The 17,154-nt window shown below is 33.6% G+C and overlaps 4 long non-coding RNA genes across 4 annotated transcripts; all 4 read left to right on the top strand.

Moving 5' to 3' along the window:
* Positions 1-840: 840 nt before the first annotated feature.
* On the top strand, positions 841-1,543 carry LOC144990107 (uncharacterized). Its single transcript, XR_013654050.1, has 4 exons — positions 841-905; positions 998-1,060; positions 1,211-1,273; positions 1,478-1,543. It is a non-coding gene; the product is annotated as an uncharacterized LOC144990107 (long non-coding RNA).
* Positions 1,544-5,259: 3,716 nt separating this feature from the next.
* LOC144990108 (uncharacterized) lies at positions 5,260-5,806 on the top strand. Its single transcript, XR_013654051.1, has 3 exons — positions 5,260-5,323; positions 5,474-5,536; positions 5,741-5,806. It is a non-coding gene; the product is annotated as an uncharacterized LOC144990108 (long non-coding RNA).
* Positions 5,807-14,856: 9,050 nt separating this feature from the next.
* LOC144990106 (uncharacterized) lies at positions 14,857-15,400 on the top strand. The gene is made up of 3 exons (XR_013654049.1): positions 14,857-14,920; positions 15,071-15,133; positions 15,338-15,400. It is a non-coding gene; the product is annotated as an uncharacterized LOC144990106 (long non-coding RNA).
* Positions 15,401-16,274: 874 nt separating this feature from the next.
* LOC144990100 (uncharacterized) lies at positions 16,275-17,084 on the top strand. The gene is made up of 3 exons (XR_013654044.1): positions 16,275-16,383; positions 16,720-16,764; positions 17,022-17,084. It is a non-coding gene; the product is annotated as an uncharacterized LOC144990100 (long non-coding RNA).
* The last annotated feature ends 70 nt before the right edge of the window (positions 17,085-17,154 follow it).

The following is a 17,154-nucleotide window of genomic DNA, read 5'->3' on the forward strand; positions in this document are numbered from 1 at the left end:
GGCCTCTGGAAATATTCCAGATTGAAGAGACATGTTAAATATTTGAGTAATTGATGGCAACACACTGTTCAGGATAGACTTTAGAAATCTAGTGGGTAACACATCAAGGCAGCACGTAGAAGAGCTCAGACGGGTGATGGTCTCTTGGACAGTTTGGTCAGTGACAGGTACAAAGTGAGTCAGCTTAGAGTGAGTAGGTGGCTGTTGGAAAGTTATATGTGTTGTGGAGTTGATGGCTTTTTTAATGCCCTGAACCTTGTCATTAAAAAATACAGCAAACTCATTACATTTAGGTGTGCAAACCAGTTCTATTGGTAGCTGGGTTGGAGGGTTAGTTAATCTGTTTACTGTTCTGAAGAGGACACGAGAGTTGCTGCTGCAACTTCCAATGATTTCAGAGAAGTGCCTTTCCCTGGTTCTCCATAAGATCTGGTTGTAAGCGTACGACTCCCCCTTGTACATTTCATAATGAACCTGGAGTTTTGACTTGCGCCACTTTCGCTCAGCTCTGCAGCACTGTTGTTTCTGTGCCCTGACTAGATCATCCTTCCTCCAGGGAGCTTTCTGTCTATGTTTTCTCAATTTACCCTTCATAGGGGCAATGGCATCCAGAACATTCAAGATGTTAGAAGTAACAGAATTCAGCGTTTCATCAACATTGGCACCAGAGGCGTTTTCAGGGTTTATCATTTCTACAAACTGTGCCCTAGTGCTCTCATTTATTTGTCTCCCTTGGACAATTGTCTTTTATCTTTGGTAGAAAGTATTCATCTTCTTCATCCAGCATTTTAAATTCCAGCATTTCACCAGTTTAATTGTCTTTACGCTTTTCATGTCTTTAGATTCATCTTCGGTTCCAAAAGAATTCATTCAAACTTCGCTACATTTAACAACAACTATGACTGGTAAGAGCAAAACTGGAAGAAAAAAAAACAGCCTCAAACAAAAATGTAATTTGACTGTTTTGAATGTTTTCTCTTTATATTTATGTCTTTAGATTCTCCTCCTGTTACCACTAAAATATCTACAACTGCTCCAGATGTGACCTCAACTAAGACAGGTTATTGGAACGGTTAAAGCCATCTTCAATTATTTCACATTTACAGAAATTAAATATATTTCAATTAACTTGTAAATTGGTTGGCTTTAAAGTATTGTGATGTTTTTAAATGTTATTGTAATATTTTTCATGGCATGTTTATGTCTTTAGATTCTCCTCCTGGTAGCACTGAGATATTTACAACAACGTCTTCTGTGACCACATTAATGAAAGGTAACTGAAAGAATACAATGTTCACAGTTATTCCAAATCTATATGCATGTTTCTTTAAACACCTGAATGTGTGTCTCTGATTTCTTTGTTTATGTTTTCTGTTTGCTTCATTTGTCTTAATCTTATAGTCTTTTTACAAATAAACAGCCATTTCAAAATGTTTCCTTCATTAAAATCTTTTTCTCTGTATATTTATGTCTTTAGATTCTCCTTCTGTGACCACGGAAATAGTTACAACCATGCCACATGTGACCACAACTATGACAGGTTATTAGAACTCTTAAAACCATCTTCATTTATTTCATTTTTTGTACAAATGGAATATATTTCCTGAATTGGTTAGCTTTCATTTGTTCTGATGTTTTTTTCTTGGTTTTTCTTCTGTTTTTACATTTTGGTTCAATTTAATAAAACTAAAATTTGTTTTGATCTAGAAGTTAACTTTCAATAACCTAGGTTTATTAAAAAGTTCACTCTAACTCAAGTTTTTCTCTGTATGTTCATGTCTTTAGATTCACCTCCTGTTATCACTGAAATATTTTTAACTGAAGCACATGAGACCAAAACTAAGACAGGTCCTGAAAGAATAAAACCTTTATTACTTCAAAGTTTTATGGATGTCAAATATTTCCATTAAAACTTGATTGACCCTCGGTTGAAACATTTAACGTTTATCTTGATTAAAATTTACTCGACACCCCAAATACGTTCACTTTAAATCAAATTTGTTTTTTTCTCAATGTCTTTCATGTTTTAGAGTTTTCCCCTGCTGCCACTGAAATCTTTACAACTACACCAGATGTGACCACATCTGTAACAGGTAACATCTATAAAACCAAGAAGACAAATCATATACAGTAAAAATATTCTTTACCACACAACTGTGTCTAATCAGCCTGCTTTATCTTTTTCTTTTCTGAAGATCCACAAACTGCTAATACAGATGTGATTTCTGTTGAGCTTAGCACCACATTATTGACAGCAATAAACACGATGAGAAGCATTGGGTCCTAATTGAAATCTCTTCAATTATTGGAAGATGTTGGATTTTAACTTCCATATTTGCTTTTTGTTTTGTTATATTTGTCTTTTATCTTTGGTAGAAAGTATTCATCTTCTACATCCAGCATTTTAAATTCCAGCATTTCACCAGTTTAATTGTCTTTACGCTTTTCATGTCTTTAGATTCATCTTCGGTTCCAACAGAATTCATTACAACTTCGCTACATTTAACAACAACTATGACTGGTAAGAGCAAAACTGGAAGAAAAAAAAAACAGCCTCAAAAGAAAATGTAATTTGACTGTTTTGAATGTTTTCTCTTTATATTTATGTCTTTAGATTCTCCTCCTGTTACCACTAAAATATCTACAACTGCTCCAGATGTGACCTCAACTAAGACAGGTTATTGGAACGGTTAAAGCCATCTTCGATTATTTCATATTTACAGAAATTAAATATATTTCAATTAACTTGTAAATTGGTTGGCTTTAAAGTATTCTGATGTTTTTAAATGTTATTGTAATATTTTTCATGGCATGTTTATGTCTTTAGATTCTCCTCCTGGTAGCACTGAGATATTTACAACAACGTCTTCTGTGGCCACATTAATGAAAGGTAACTGAAAGAATACAATGTTCACAATTATTCAAAATCTATGTGAATGTTTAAACACCTGAATGTGTGTCTCTGATTTCTTTGTTTATGTTTTCTGTTTGTTTCATTCTTATAGTGTTTTTACAAATAAACAGCCATTTCAAAATGTTTCCTTCATTAAAATCTTTTTCTCTGTATATTTATGTCTTTAGATTCTCCTTCTGTGACCACGGAAATAGTTACAACCATGCCAGATGTGACCACAACTATGACAGGTTATTAGATCTCTTAAAACCATCTTCATTTATTTTATTATTTGTACAAATGGAATATATTTCCTGAATTGGTTAGCTTTCATTTGTTCTGATGTTTTTTTCTTGGTTTTCTTCTGTTTTTACATTTTGGTTCAATTTAATAAAACTAAAATTTGTTTTGATCTAGAAGTTCATTTTCAATAAAAAGGTTTATTAAAAAATTCACTTTAACTCAAGATTTTCTCTGTATGTTCATGTCTTTAGATTCTCCTCCTGTTACCACTGAAATATTTTCAACTGCAGCAGCTGAGACCAAAACTAAGACAGGTCCTGAAAGAATAAAACCTTTATTACTTCAAAGTTTTATGGATGTCAAATATTTCCATTAAAACTTGATTGACCCTCGGTTGAAACATTTAACGTTTATCTTGATTAAAATTTACTCGACACCCCAAATACGTTCACTTTAAATCAAATTTGTTTTTTGTCTCAATGTCTTTCATGTTTTAGAGTTTTCCTCTGCTGCCACTGAAATCTTTACAACTACACCAGATGTGACAACAGCTGGAACAGGTAACATCTATAAAACCAAGAAGACAAGTAATATACAGTAAACATATTCTTTACCACACAACTGTGTCTAATCAGCCTGCTTTATCTTTTTTCTGAAGATCCACAAACTGCTAATACAGATGTGATTTCTGTTGAGCTAAACACCACATTATTGACAGCAATAAACACGATGAGAAGCATTGGGTCCCAATTGAAATCTCTTCAATTATTGGAAGATGTTAGATTTTAACTTCCACATTTGTTTTTTGTTTTGTTATATTTGTCTTTTATCTTTGGTAGAAAGTATTCATCTTCTACATCCAGCATTTTAAATTTCAGCATTTCACCAGTTTAATTGTCTTTACGCTTTTCATGTCTTTAGGTTCATCTTCGGTTCCAAAAGAATTCATTCAAACTTTGCTACACTTAACAAGTGTTTAATAATAGAAAGTCAGTGAGCTGTTGGTAGACAACTTTTTCAAGGACTTTTCCTAAAAATGGCAGATTAGAGATTGGTCTGTAATTATTCAGTACAGTGGGATCAAGACCGCTTTTCTTCAGGAGAGGTTTAATGACTGCAGTTTTTAAGGCCTCTGGAAATATTCCAGATTGAAGAGACATGTTAAATATTTGAGTAATTGATGGCAACACACTGTTCAGGATAGACTTTAGAAATCTAGTGGGTAACACATCAAGGCAGCACGTAGAAGAGCTCAGACGGGTGATGGTCTCTTGGACAGTTTGGTCAGTGACAGGTACAAAGTGAGTCAGCTTAGAGTGAGTAGGTGGCTGTTGGAAAGTTATATGTGTTGTGGAGTTGATGGCTTTTTTAATGCCCTGAACCTTGTCATTAAAAAATACAGCAAACTCATTACATTTAGGTGTGCAAACCAGTTCTATTGGTAGCTGGGTTGGAGGGTTAGTTAATCTGTTTACTGTTCTGAAGAGGACACGAGAGTTGCTGCTGCAACTTCCAATGATTTCAGAGAAGTACCTTTCCCTGGTTCTCCATAAGATCTGGTTGTAAGCGTACGACTCCCCCTTATACATTTCATAATGAACCTGGAGTTTTGACTTGCGCCACTTTCGCTCAGCTCTGCAGCACTGTTGTTTCTGTGCCCTGACTAGATCATCCTTCCTCCAGGGAGCTTTCTGTCTATGTTTTCTCAATTTACCCTTCATAGGGGCAATGGCATCCAGAACATTCAAGATGTTAGAAGTAACAGAATTCAGCGTTTCATCAACATTGGCACCAGAGGCGTTTTCAGGGTTTATCATTTCTACAAACTGTGCCCTAGTGCTCTCATTTATTTGTCTCCCTTGGACAATTGTCTTTTATCTTTGGTAGAAAGTATTCATCTTCTTCATCCAGCATTTTAAATTCCAGCATTTCACCAGTTTAATTGTCTTTACGCTTTTCATGTCTTTAGATTCATCTTCGGTTCCAAAAGAATTCATTCAAACTTCGCTACATTTAACAACAACTATGACTGGTAAGAGCAAAACTGGAAGAAAAAAAAACAGCCTCAAACAAAAATGTAATTTGACTGTTTTGAATGTTTTCTCTTTATATTTATGTCTTTAGATTCTCCTCCTGTTACCACTAAAATATCTACAACTGCTCCAGATGTGACCTCAACTAAGACAGGTTATTGGAACGGTTAAAGCCATCTTCAATTATTTCACATTTACAGAAATTAAATATATTTCAATTAACTTGTAAATTGGTTGGCTTTAAAGTATTGTGATTTTTTTAAATGTTATTGTAATATTTTTCATGGCATGTTTATGTCTTTAGATTCTCCTCCTGGTAGCACTGAGATATTTACAACAACGTCTTCTGTGACCACATTAATGAAAGGTAACTGAAAGAATACAATGTTCACAATTATTCAAAATCTATATGCATGTTTCTTTAAACACCTGAATGTGTGTCTCTGATTTCTTTGTTTATGTTTTCTGTTTGCTTCATTTGTCTTAATCTTATAGTCTTTTTACAAATAAACAGCCATTTTAAAATGTTTCCTTCATTAAAATCTTTTTCTCTGTATATTTATGTCTTTAGATTCTCCTTCTGTGACCACGGAAATAGTTACAACCATGCCACATGTGACCACAACTATGACAGGTTATTAGAACTCTTAAAACCATCTTCATTTATTTCATTTTTTGTACAAATGGAATATATTTCCTGAATTGGTTAGCTTTCATTTGTTCTGATGTTTTTTTCTTGGTTTTTCTTCTGTTTTTACATTTTGGTTCAATTTAATAAAACTAAAATTTGTTTTGATCTAGAAGTTAACTTTCAATAACCTAGGTTTATTAAAAAGTTCACTTTAACTCAAGATTTTCTCTGTATGTTCATGTCTTTAGATTCTCCTCCTGTTACCACTGAAATATTTTTAACTGAAGCACATGAGACCAAAACTAAGACAGGTCCTGAAAGAATAAAACCTTTATTACTTCAAAGTTTTATGGATGTCAAATATTTCCATTAAAACTTGATTGACCCTCGGTTGAAACATTTAACGTTTATCTTGATTAAAATTTACTCGACACCCCAAATACGTTCACTTTAAATCAAATTTGTTTTTTTCTCAATGTCTTTCATGTTTTAGAGTTTTCCCCTGCTGCCACTGAAATCTTTACAACTACACCAGATGTGACCACATCTGTAACAGGTAACATCTATAAAACCAAGAAGACAAATCATATACAGTAAACATATTCTTTACCACACAACTGTGTCTAATCAGCCTGCTTTATCTTTTTTCTGAAGATCCACAAACTGCTAATACAGATGTGATTTCTGTTGAGCTAAACACCACATTATTGACAGCAATAAACACGATGAGAAGCATTGGGTCCCAATTGAAATCTCTTCAATTATTGGAAGATGTTAGATTTTAACTTCCACATTTGTTTTTTGTTTTGTTATATTTGTCTTTTATCTTTGGTAGAAAGTATTCATCTTCTACATCCAGCATTTTAAATTCCAGCATTTCACCAGTTTAATTGTCTTTACGCTTTTCATGTCTTTAGGTTCATCTTCGGTTCCAAAAGAATTCATTCAAACTTTGCTACACTTAACAAGTGTTTAATAATAGAAAGTCAGTGAGCTGTTGGTAGACAACTTTTTCAAGGACTTTTCCTAAAAATGGCAGATTAGAGATAGGTCTGTAATTATTCAGTACAGTGGGATCAAGACCGCTTTTCTTCAGGAGAGGTTTAATGACTGCAGTTTTTAAGGCCTCTGGAAATATTCCAGATTGAAGAGACATGTTAAATATTTGAGTAATTGATGGCAACACACTGTTCAGGACAGACTTTAGAAATCTAGTGGGTAACACATCAAGGCAGCATGTAGAAGAGCTCAGACGGGTGATGGTCTCTTGGACAGTTTGGTCAGTGACAGGTACAAAGTGAGTCAGCTTAGAGTGAGTAGGTGGCTGTTGGAAAGTTATATGTGTTGTGGAGTTGATGGCTTTTTTAATGCCCTGAACCTTGTCATTAAAAAATACAGCAAACTCATTACATTTAGGTGTGCAAACCAGTTCTATTGGTAGCTGGGTTGGAGGGTTAGTTAATCTGTTTACTGTTCTGAAGAGGACACGAGAGTTGCTGCTGCAACTTCCAATGATTTCAGAGAAGTACCTTTCCCTGGTTCTCCATAAGATCTGGTTGTAAGCGTACGACTCCCCCTTATACATTTCATAATGAACCTGGAGTTTCGACTTGCGCCACTTTCGCTCAGCTCTGCGGCACTGTTGTTTCTGTGCCCTGACTAGATCATCCTTCCTCCAGGGAGCTTTCTGTCTATGTTTTCTCAATTTACCCTTCATAGGGGCAATGGCATCCAGAACATTCAAGATATTAGAAGTAACAGAATTCAGCGTTTCATCAACATTGGCACCAGAGGCGTTTTCAGGGTTTATCATTTCTACAAACTGTGCCCTAGTGCTCTCATTTATTTGTCTCCCTTGGACAATTGTCTTTTATCTTTGGTAGAAAGTATTCATCTTCTACATCCAGCATTTTAAATTCCAGCATTTCACCAGTTTAATTGTCTTTACGCTTTTCATGTCTTTAGATTCATCTTCGGTTCCAACAGAATTCATTACAACTTCGCTACATTTAACAACAACTATGACTGGTAAGAGCAAAACTGGAAGAAAAAAAAACAGCCTCAAACAAAAATGTAATTTGACTGTTTTGAATGTTTTCTCTTTATATTTATGTTTTTAGATTCTCCTCCTGTTACCACTAAAATATCTACAACTGCTCCAGATGTGACCTCAACTAAGACAGGTTATTGGAACGGTTAAAGCCATCTTCAATTATTTCATATTTACAGAAATTAAATATATTTCAATTAACTTGTAAATTGGTTGGCTTTAAAGTATTCTGATGTTTTTAAATGTTATTGTAATCTTTTTCATGGCATGTTTATGTCTTTAGATTCTCCTCCCGGTAGCACTGAGATATTTACAACAACGTCTTCTGTGACCACATTAATGAAAGGTAACTGAAAGAATACAATGTTCACAATTATTCAAAATCTATGTAAATGTTTAAACACCTGAATGTGTGTCTCTGATTTCTTTGTTTATGTTTTCTGTTTGTTTCATTTGTCTTAATCTTATAGTGTTTTTACAAATAAACAGCCATTTCAAAATGTTTCCTTCATTAAAATGTTTTTCTCTGTATATTTATGTCTTTAGATTCTCCTTCTGTGACCACGGAAATAGTTACAACCATGCCACATGTGACCACAACTATGACAGGTTATTAGAACTCTTAAAACCATCTTCATTTATTTTATTTTTTGTACAAATGGAATATAATTCCTGAATTGGTTATCTTTCATTCGTTCTGATGTTTTTTTTCTTGGTTTTCTTCTGTTTTTACATTTTGGTTCAATTTAATAAAACTAAAATTTGTTTTGATCTAGAAGTTCATTTTCAATAAAAAGGTTTATTAAAAAGTTCACTTTAACTCAAGATTTTCTCTGTATGTTCATGTCTTTAGATTCTCCTCCTGTTACCACTGAAATATTTTTAACTGAAGCACATGAGACCAAAACTAAGACAGGTCCTGAAAGAATAAAACCTTTATTACTTCAAAGTTTTATGGATGTCAAATATTTCCATTAAAACTTGATTGACCCTCGGTTGAAACATTTAACGTTTATCTTGATTAAAATTTACTCGACACCCCAAATACGTTCACTTTAAATCAAATTTGTTTTTTTTTTCTCAATGTCTTTCATGTTTTAGAGTTTTCCTCTGCTGCCACTGAAATCTTTACAACTACACCAGATGTGACCACAGCTGGAACAGGTAACATCTATAAAACCAAGAAGACAAATCATATACGGTAAAAATATTCTTTACCACACAACTGTGTCTAATCAGCCTGCTTTATCTTTTTTCTGAAGATCCAAAAACTGCTAATACAGATGTGATTTCTGTTGAGCTAAGCACCACATTATTGACAGCAATAAACACGATGAAAAGCATTGGGTCCCAATTGAAATCTCTTCAATTATTGGAAGATGTTAGATTTTAACTTCCATATTTGTTTTTTCTTATATTTGTCTTTTATCTTTGGTAGAAAGTATTCATCTTCTACATCCAGCATTTTAAATTCCAGCATTTCACCAGTTTAATTGTCTTTACGCTTTTCATGTCTTTAGGTTCATCTTCGGTTCCAACAGAATTCATTACAACTTCGCTACATTTAACAACAACTATGACTGGTAAGAGCAAAACTGGAAGAAAAAAAAAACAGCCTCAAAAGAAAATGTAATTTGACTGTTTTGAATGTTTTCTCTTTATATTTATGTCTTTAGATTCTCCTCCTGTTACCACTAAAATATCTACAACTGCTCCAGATGTGACCTCAACTAAGACAGGTTATTTGAACGGTTAAAGCCATCTTCGATTATTTCATATTTACAGAAATTAAATATATTTCAATTAACTTGTAAATTTGTTGGCTTTAAAGTATTCTGATGTTTTAAAATGTTATTGTAATCTTTTTCATGGCATGTTTATGTCTTTAGATTCTCCTCCTGGTAGCACTGAGATATTTACAACAACGTCTTCTGTGACCACATTAATGAAAGGTAACTGAAAGAATACAATGTTCACAATTATTCAAAATCTATATGCATGTTTCTTTAAACACCTGAATGTGTGTCTCTGATTTCTTTGTTTATGTTTTCTGTTTGCTTCATTTGTCTTAATCTTATAGTGTTTTTACAAATAAACAGCCATTTCAAAATGTTTCCTTCATTAAAATCTTTTTCTCTGTATATTTATGTCTTTAGATTCTCCTTCTGTGACCACGGAAATAGTTACAACCATGCCACATGTGACCACAACTATGACAGGTTATTAGAACTCTTAAAACCATCTTCATTTATTTCATTTTTTGTACAAATGGAATATAATTCCTGAATTGGTTAGCTTTCATTTGTTCTGATGTTTTTTTCTTGGTTTTCTTCTGTTTTTACATTTTGGTTCAATTTAATAAAACTAAAAAATTTTTTGATCTAGAAGTTAACTTTCAATAACCTAGGTTTATTAAAAAATTCACTTTAACTCAAGATTTTCTCTGTATGTTCATGTCTTTAGATTCTCCTCCTGTTACCACTGAAATATTTTCAACTGCAGCAGCTGAGACCAAAACTAAGACAGGTCCTGAAAGAATAAAACCTTTATTACTTCAAAGTTTTATGGATGTCAAATATTTCCATTAAAACTTGATTGACTCTCGGTTGAAACATTTAACGTTTATCTTGATTAAAATTTACTCGACACCCCAAATATGTTCACTTTAAATCAAATTTGTTTTTTTTTCTCAATGTCTTTCATGTTTTAGAGTTTTCCTCTGCTGCCACTAAAATCTTTACAACTACACCAGATGTGACCACATCTGTAACAGGTAACATCTATAAAACTAGGAAGACAAATCATGTACAGTAAACATATTCTTTACCACCCAACTGTGTCTAATCAGCCTGCTTTATCTTTTTCTTTTCTGAAGATCCACAAACTGCTAATACAGATGTGATTTCTGTTGAGCTAAACAACACATTATTGACAGCAATAAACACGATGAGAAGCATTGGGTCCTAATTGAAATCTCTTCAATTATTGGAAGATGTTAGATTTTAACTGTCACATTTGTTTTTTGTTTTGTTATATTTGTCTTTTATCTTTAGTAGAAAGTATTCATCTTCTACATCCAGCATTTTAAATTTCAGCATTTCACCAGTTTAATTGTCTTTACGCTTTTCATGTCTTTAGGTTCATCTTCGGTTCCAAAAGAATTCATTCAAACTTTGCTACACTTTACAAGTGTTTAATAATAGAAAGTCAGTGAGCTGTTGGTAGACAACTTTTTCAAGGACTTTTCCTAAAAATGGCAGATTAGAGATAGGTCTGTAATTATTCAGTACAGTGGGATCAAGACCGCTTTTCTTCAGGAGAGGATTAATGACTGCAGTTTTTAAGGCCTCTGGAAATATTCCAGATTGAAGAGACATGTTAAAAATGTTTTAGTAATTGATGGCAACCCACTGTTCAGGATAGACTTTAGAAATCTAGTGGGTAACACATCAAGGCAGCATGTAGAAGAGCTCATACGGGTGATGGTCTCTTGGACAGTTTGGTCAGTGACAGGTACAAAGTGAGTCAGCTTAGAGTGAGTAGGTGGCTGTTGGAAAGTTATATGTGTTGTGGAGTTGATGGCTTTTTTAATGCCCTGAACCTTGTCATTAAAAAATACAGCAAACTCATTACATTTAGGTGTGCAAACCAGTTCTATTGGTAGCTGGGTTGGAGGGTTAGTTAATCTGTTTACTGTTCTGAAGAGGACACGAGTGTTGCTGCTGCAACTTCCAATGATTTCAGAGAAGTACCTTTCCCTGGTTCTCCATAAGATCTGGTTGTAAGCGTACGACTCCCCCTTTTACATTTCATAATGAACCTGGAGTTTTGACTTGCGCCACTTTCGCTCAGCTCTGCGGCACTGTTGTTTCTGTGCCCTGACTAGATCATCCTTCCTCCAGGGAGCTTTCTGTCTATGTTTTCTCAATTTACCCTTCATAGGGGCAATGGCATCCAGAACATTCAAGATGTTAGAAGTAACAGAATTCAGCGTTTCATCAATATTGGCACCAGAGGCGTTTTCAGGGTTTATCAATTCTACAAACTGTGCCCTAGTGCTCTCATTTATTTGTCTCCCTTGGACAATTGTCTTTTACCTTTGGTAGAAAGTATTCATCTTCTTCATCCAGCATTTTAAATTCCAGCATTTCACCAGTTTAATTGTCTTTACGCTTTTCATGTCTTTAGATTCATCTTCGGTTCCAAAAGAATTCATTCAAACTTCGCTACATTTAACAACAACTATGACTGGTAAGAGCAAAACTGGAAGAAAAAAAAACAGCCTCAAACAAAAATGTAATTTGACTGTTTTGAATGTTTTCTCTTTATATTTATGTTTTTAGATTCTCCTCCTGTTACGACTAAAATATCTACAACTGCTCCAGATGTGACCTCAACTAAGACAGGTTATTGGAACGGTTAAAGCCATCTTCAATTATTTCATATTTACAGAAATTAAATATATTTCAATTAACTTGTAAATTGGTTGGCTTTAAAGTATTCTGATGTTTTTAAATGTTATTGTAATATTTTTCATGGCATGTTTATGTCTTTAGATTCTCCTCCTGGTAGCACTGAGATATTTACAACAACGTCTTCTGTGACCACATTAATGAAAGGTAACTGAAAGAATACAATGTTCACAGTTATTCCAAATCTATATGCATGTTTCTTTAAACACCTGAATGTGTGTCTCTGATTTCTTTGTTTATGTTTTCTGTTTGCTTCATTTGTCTTAATCTTATAGTGTTTTTACAAATAAACAGCCATTTCAAAATGTTTCCTTCATTAAAATCTTTTTCTCTGTATATTTATGTCTTTAGATTCTCCTTCTGTGACCACGGAAATAGTTACAACCATGCCAGATGTGACCACAACTATGACAGGTTATTAGAACTCTTAAAACCATCTTCATTTATATCATTTTTTGTACAAATGGAATATATTTCCTGAATTGGTTAGCTTTCATTTGTTCTGATGTTTTTTTCTTGGTTTTCTTCTGTTTTTACATTTTGGTTCAATTTAATAAAACTAAAATTTGTTTTGATCTAGAAGTTAACTTTCAATAAAAAGGTTTATTAAAAAGTTCACTTTAACTCAAGATTTTCTCTGTAAGTTCATGTCTTTAGATTCTCCTCCTGTTACCACTGAAATATTTTTAACTGAAGCACATGAGACCAAAACTAAGACAGGTCCTGAAAGAATAAAACCTTTATTACTTCAAAGTTTTCTGGATGTCAAATATTTCCATTAAAACTTGATTGACCCTCGGTTGAAACATTTAACGTTTATCTTGATTAAAATTTACTCGACACCCCAAATATGTTCACTTTAAATCAAATTTGTTTTTTTTTCTCAATGTCTTTCATGTTTTAGAGTTTTCCTCTGCTGCCACTAAAATCTTTACAACTACACCAGATGTGACCACATCTGTAACAGGTAACATCTATAAAACCAAGAAGACAAATCATATACAGTAAACATATTCTTTACCACCCAACTGTGTCTAATCAGCCTGCTTTATCTTTTTCTTTTCTGAAGATCCACAAACTGCTAATACAGATGTGATTTCTGTTGAGCTAAACACCACATTATTGACAGCAATAAACACGATGAGAAGCATTGGGTCCTAATTGAAATCTCTTCAATTATTGGAATATGTTAGATTTTAACTTCCACATTTGTTTTTTGTTTTGTTATATTTGTCTTTTATCTTTGGTAGAAAGTATTCATCTTCTACATCCAGCATTTTAAATTTCAGCATTTCACCAGTTTAATTGTCTTTACGCTTTTCATGTCTTTAGGTTCATCTTCGGTTCCAAAAGAATTCATTCAAACTTTGCTACACTTAACAAGTGTTTAATAATAGAAAGTCAGTGAGCTGTTGGTAGACAACTTTTTCAAGGACTTTTCCTAAAAATGGCAGATTAGAGATAGGTCTGTAATTATTCAGTACAGTGGGATCAAGACCGCTTTTCTTCAGGAGAGGTTTAATGACTGCAGTTTTTAAGGCCTCTGGAAATATTCCAGATTGAAGAGACATGTTAAATATTTGAGTAATTGATGGCAACACACTGTTCAGGACAGACTTTAGAAATCTAGTGGGTAACACATCAAGGCAGCATGTAGAAGAGCTCAGACGGGTGATGGTCTCTTGGACAGTTTGGTCAGTGACAGGTACAAAGTGAGTCAGCTTAGAGTGAGTAGGTGGCTGTTGGAAAGTTATATGTGTTGTGGAGTTGATGGCTTTTTTAATGCCCTGAACCTTGTCATTAAAAAATACAGCAAACTCATTACATTTAGGTGTGCAAACCAGTTCTATTGGTAGCTGGGTTGGAGGGTTAGTTAATCTGTTTACTGTTCTGAAGAGGACACGAGAGTTGCTGCTGCAACTTCCAATGATTTCAGAGAAGTACCTTTCCCTGGTTCTCCATAAGATCTGGTTGTAAGCGTACGACTCCCCCTTATACATTTCATAATGAACCTGGAGTTTTGACTTGCGCCACTTTCGCTCAGCTCTGCGGCACTGTTGTTTCTGTGCCCTGACTAGATCATCCTTCCTCCAGGGAGCTTTCTGTCTATGTTTTCTCAATTTACCCTTCATAGGGGCAATGGCATCCAGAACATTCAAGATGTTAGAAGTAACAGAATTCAGCGTTTCATAAACATTGGCACCAGAGGCGTTTTCAGGGTTTATCATTTCTACAAACTGTGCCCTAGTGCTCTCATTTATTTGTCTCCCTTGGACAATTGTCTTTTATCTTTGGTAGAAAGTATTCATCTTCTTCATCCAGCATTTTAAATTCCAGCATTTCACCAGTTTAATTGTCTTTACGCTTTTCATGTCTTTAGATTCATCTTCGGTTCCAAAAGAATTCATTCAAACTTCGCTACATTTAACAACAACTATGACTGGTAAGAGCAAAACTGGAAGAAAAAAAAACAGCCTCAAACAAAAATGTAATTTGACTGTTTTGAATGTTTTCTCTTTATATTTATGTCTTTAGATTCTCCTCCTGTTACCACTAAAATATCTACAACTGCTCCAGATGTGACCTCAACTAAGACAGGTTATTGGAACGGTTAAAGCCATCTTCAATTATTTCATATTTAAAGAAATTAAATATATTTCAATTAACTTGTAAATTGGTTGGCTTTAAAGTATTCTGATGTTTTTAAATGTTATTGTAATATTTTTCATGGCATGTTTATGTCTTTAGATTCTCCTCCTGGTAGCACTGAGATATTTACAACAACGTCTTCTGTGACCACATTAATGAAAGGTAACTGAAAGAATACAATGTTCACAATTATTCAAAATCTATATGCATGTTTCTTTAAACACCTGAATGTGTGTCTCTGATTTCTTTGTTTATGTTTTCTGTTTGCTTTATTTGTCTTAATCTTATAGTGTTTTTACAAATAAACAGCCGTTTCAAAATGTTTCCTTCATTAAAATGTTTTTCTCTGTATATTTATGTCTTTAGATTCTCCTTTTGTGACCACGGAAATAGTTACAACCATGCCAGATGTGACCACAACTAAGACAAGTAACTGAATGAATAAGAACCTTATCAATTCCTTTAAATGATTCTAAATTTCACATTTCTATTCATTTAAATGTGGCTATCTTGATCATACAGACGATTTGTTTTCTCGATCCAGATTTTAAAACTGTTTGACCTTGTTGCTTTTTAAACTGCACAAATGTTACTTAAGTGTTTCTTTTATTTTTTTATTCATCCATTTCATCATTGCTGTAATTAGTTTGATAAATCTGTATGAATTCTGTATTACTTTGACTACAATGCTTGAAATTAATCAATCAATTAATCATGTTTCTGTCTTTAGATTCTCCTCCTGTTACCACTGAAATATTTACAACTACGCCTGGAGTGACCACATCTATGACCGGTAACTGAAAACTGGAAGATCACTTCATTACTCAACATTTGAAAACAGAATGTATTGTAACCTCTTCATAAACTGCTGCATGTTTCCAATAAGTATCTTTGATTGTGTTCCCACAGTACCTCCACCTGTTTATAAATACCTTTTATCTGTTGAGCTGAACACCACATTATTGACAGCAATCAACACGATGAGAAGCATTCTGGGAAACATCAGTTACCCGCTCAGCATCAATGGAGACACTCAGTTCAATCAGGCCAACATTTCTACAGGTAAATCTAATGACAGAATGAAGGAATAGTCAAGGATTTGTGTCAACATGTTCAGTGGTTTTTATTTCTTGTAGTTTAGTTCAACAGATACAAATGACTAAACTGAAGTTCTTTCATGTTTGCAACAATTTCAAAAAAGTTTCTTGGATCATGCTGATGTCCTCCACATTTGTCTGCAGTTTGTTCTCCAATCAGAGATGGTTACCGGTGCATTTGTGAGGACCAGTATCGGTGGTCATGTGACCAGTGTCTGATGTATGGAGCATGTGACCAGATCTCTGCAGACTCATGTGGATGCATCAACGCCATTCCTTCTGACAGAAACTTCTGCCAGTCTCTGGATCAACTCAGTAAGAAGTTTGAATAGGATTAATTTAGCTAATTGTACCAATATTTTGATGTAATTGTGGCAAACTAAGTTTATAAAAGTTGCTGTAAAAAGATTTGGAAGATGATGTAGATATTTTTACTTTCATACAAAACCTATTTCTTGTAAATATTCAACAAGAAAAAGATTTTCCTCTAAAAAATTGACAAAGGGCGGAATTTTTGTTTAAATTTATAGGACCTTTGGCTGATTTTTTTTTTTTTTTGGGCAAACTACAAATAAATAATAACTCTTCTAAGCCTAACATGATCTGCTTTAGCTAAATATTTGTTGACAGTTTACTGTTTTCTTTCTTTAGATTTCACAGTCTGTCCAACTACAACTCCTAAAACATTTACAACATGTAAGTCACCATAAAATAATGATAATAATATGACTGTAACAGCTAAAAGTTGGTCTTTATGTGATTCTCCATATTAACTGGAAGAAGTTTTAAGAATTGTTATAATGTTTTTTTCTTCTTTTTTTTCTTTTTTTATATTTTGTTCAAGTTATTAAAATTGAAATTTGTTTTGATCCTGAAGTTAATTTTCAATAAATAGGTTTATTAAAAAGTACAATTTTATTATAAAGTTTTTCTCTGTATTTGTGTGTTTTTAGATTCTCCTCCTGCTACCACTGAAACATTTTCAACTACGCCAGATGTGACCACATCTGTAACAGGTAACATCTATAAAACTAAGAAGACAAATCATATACAGTAAAAATATTCTTTACCAGACAACTGTGTCTA

Source organism: Oryzias latipes, chromosome 24 (assembly GCF_053564925.1).
Source record: "Oryzias latipes strain Hd-rR chromosome 24, Olatipes_Hd-rR_3.1".
Lineage (NCBI taxonomy): Eukaryota > Metazoa > Chordata > Actinopteri > Beloniformes > Adrianichthyidae > Oryzias > Oryzias latipes.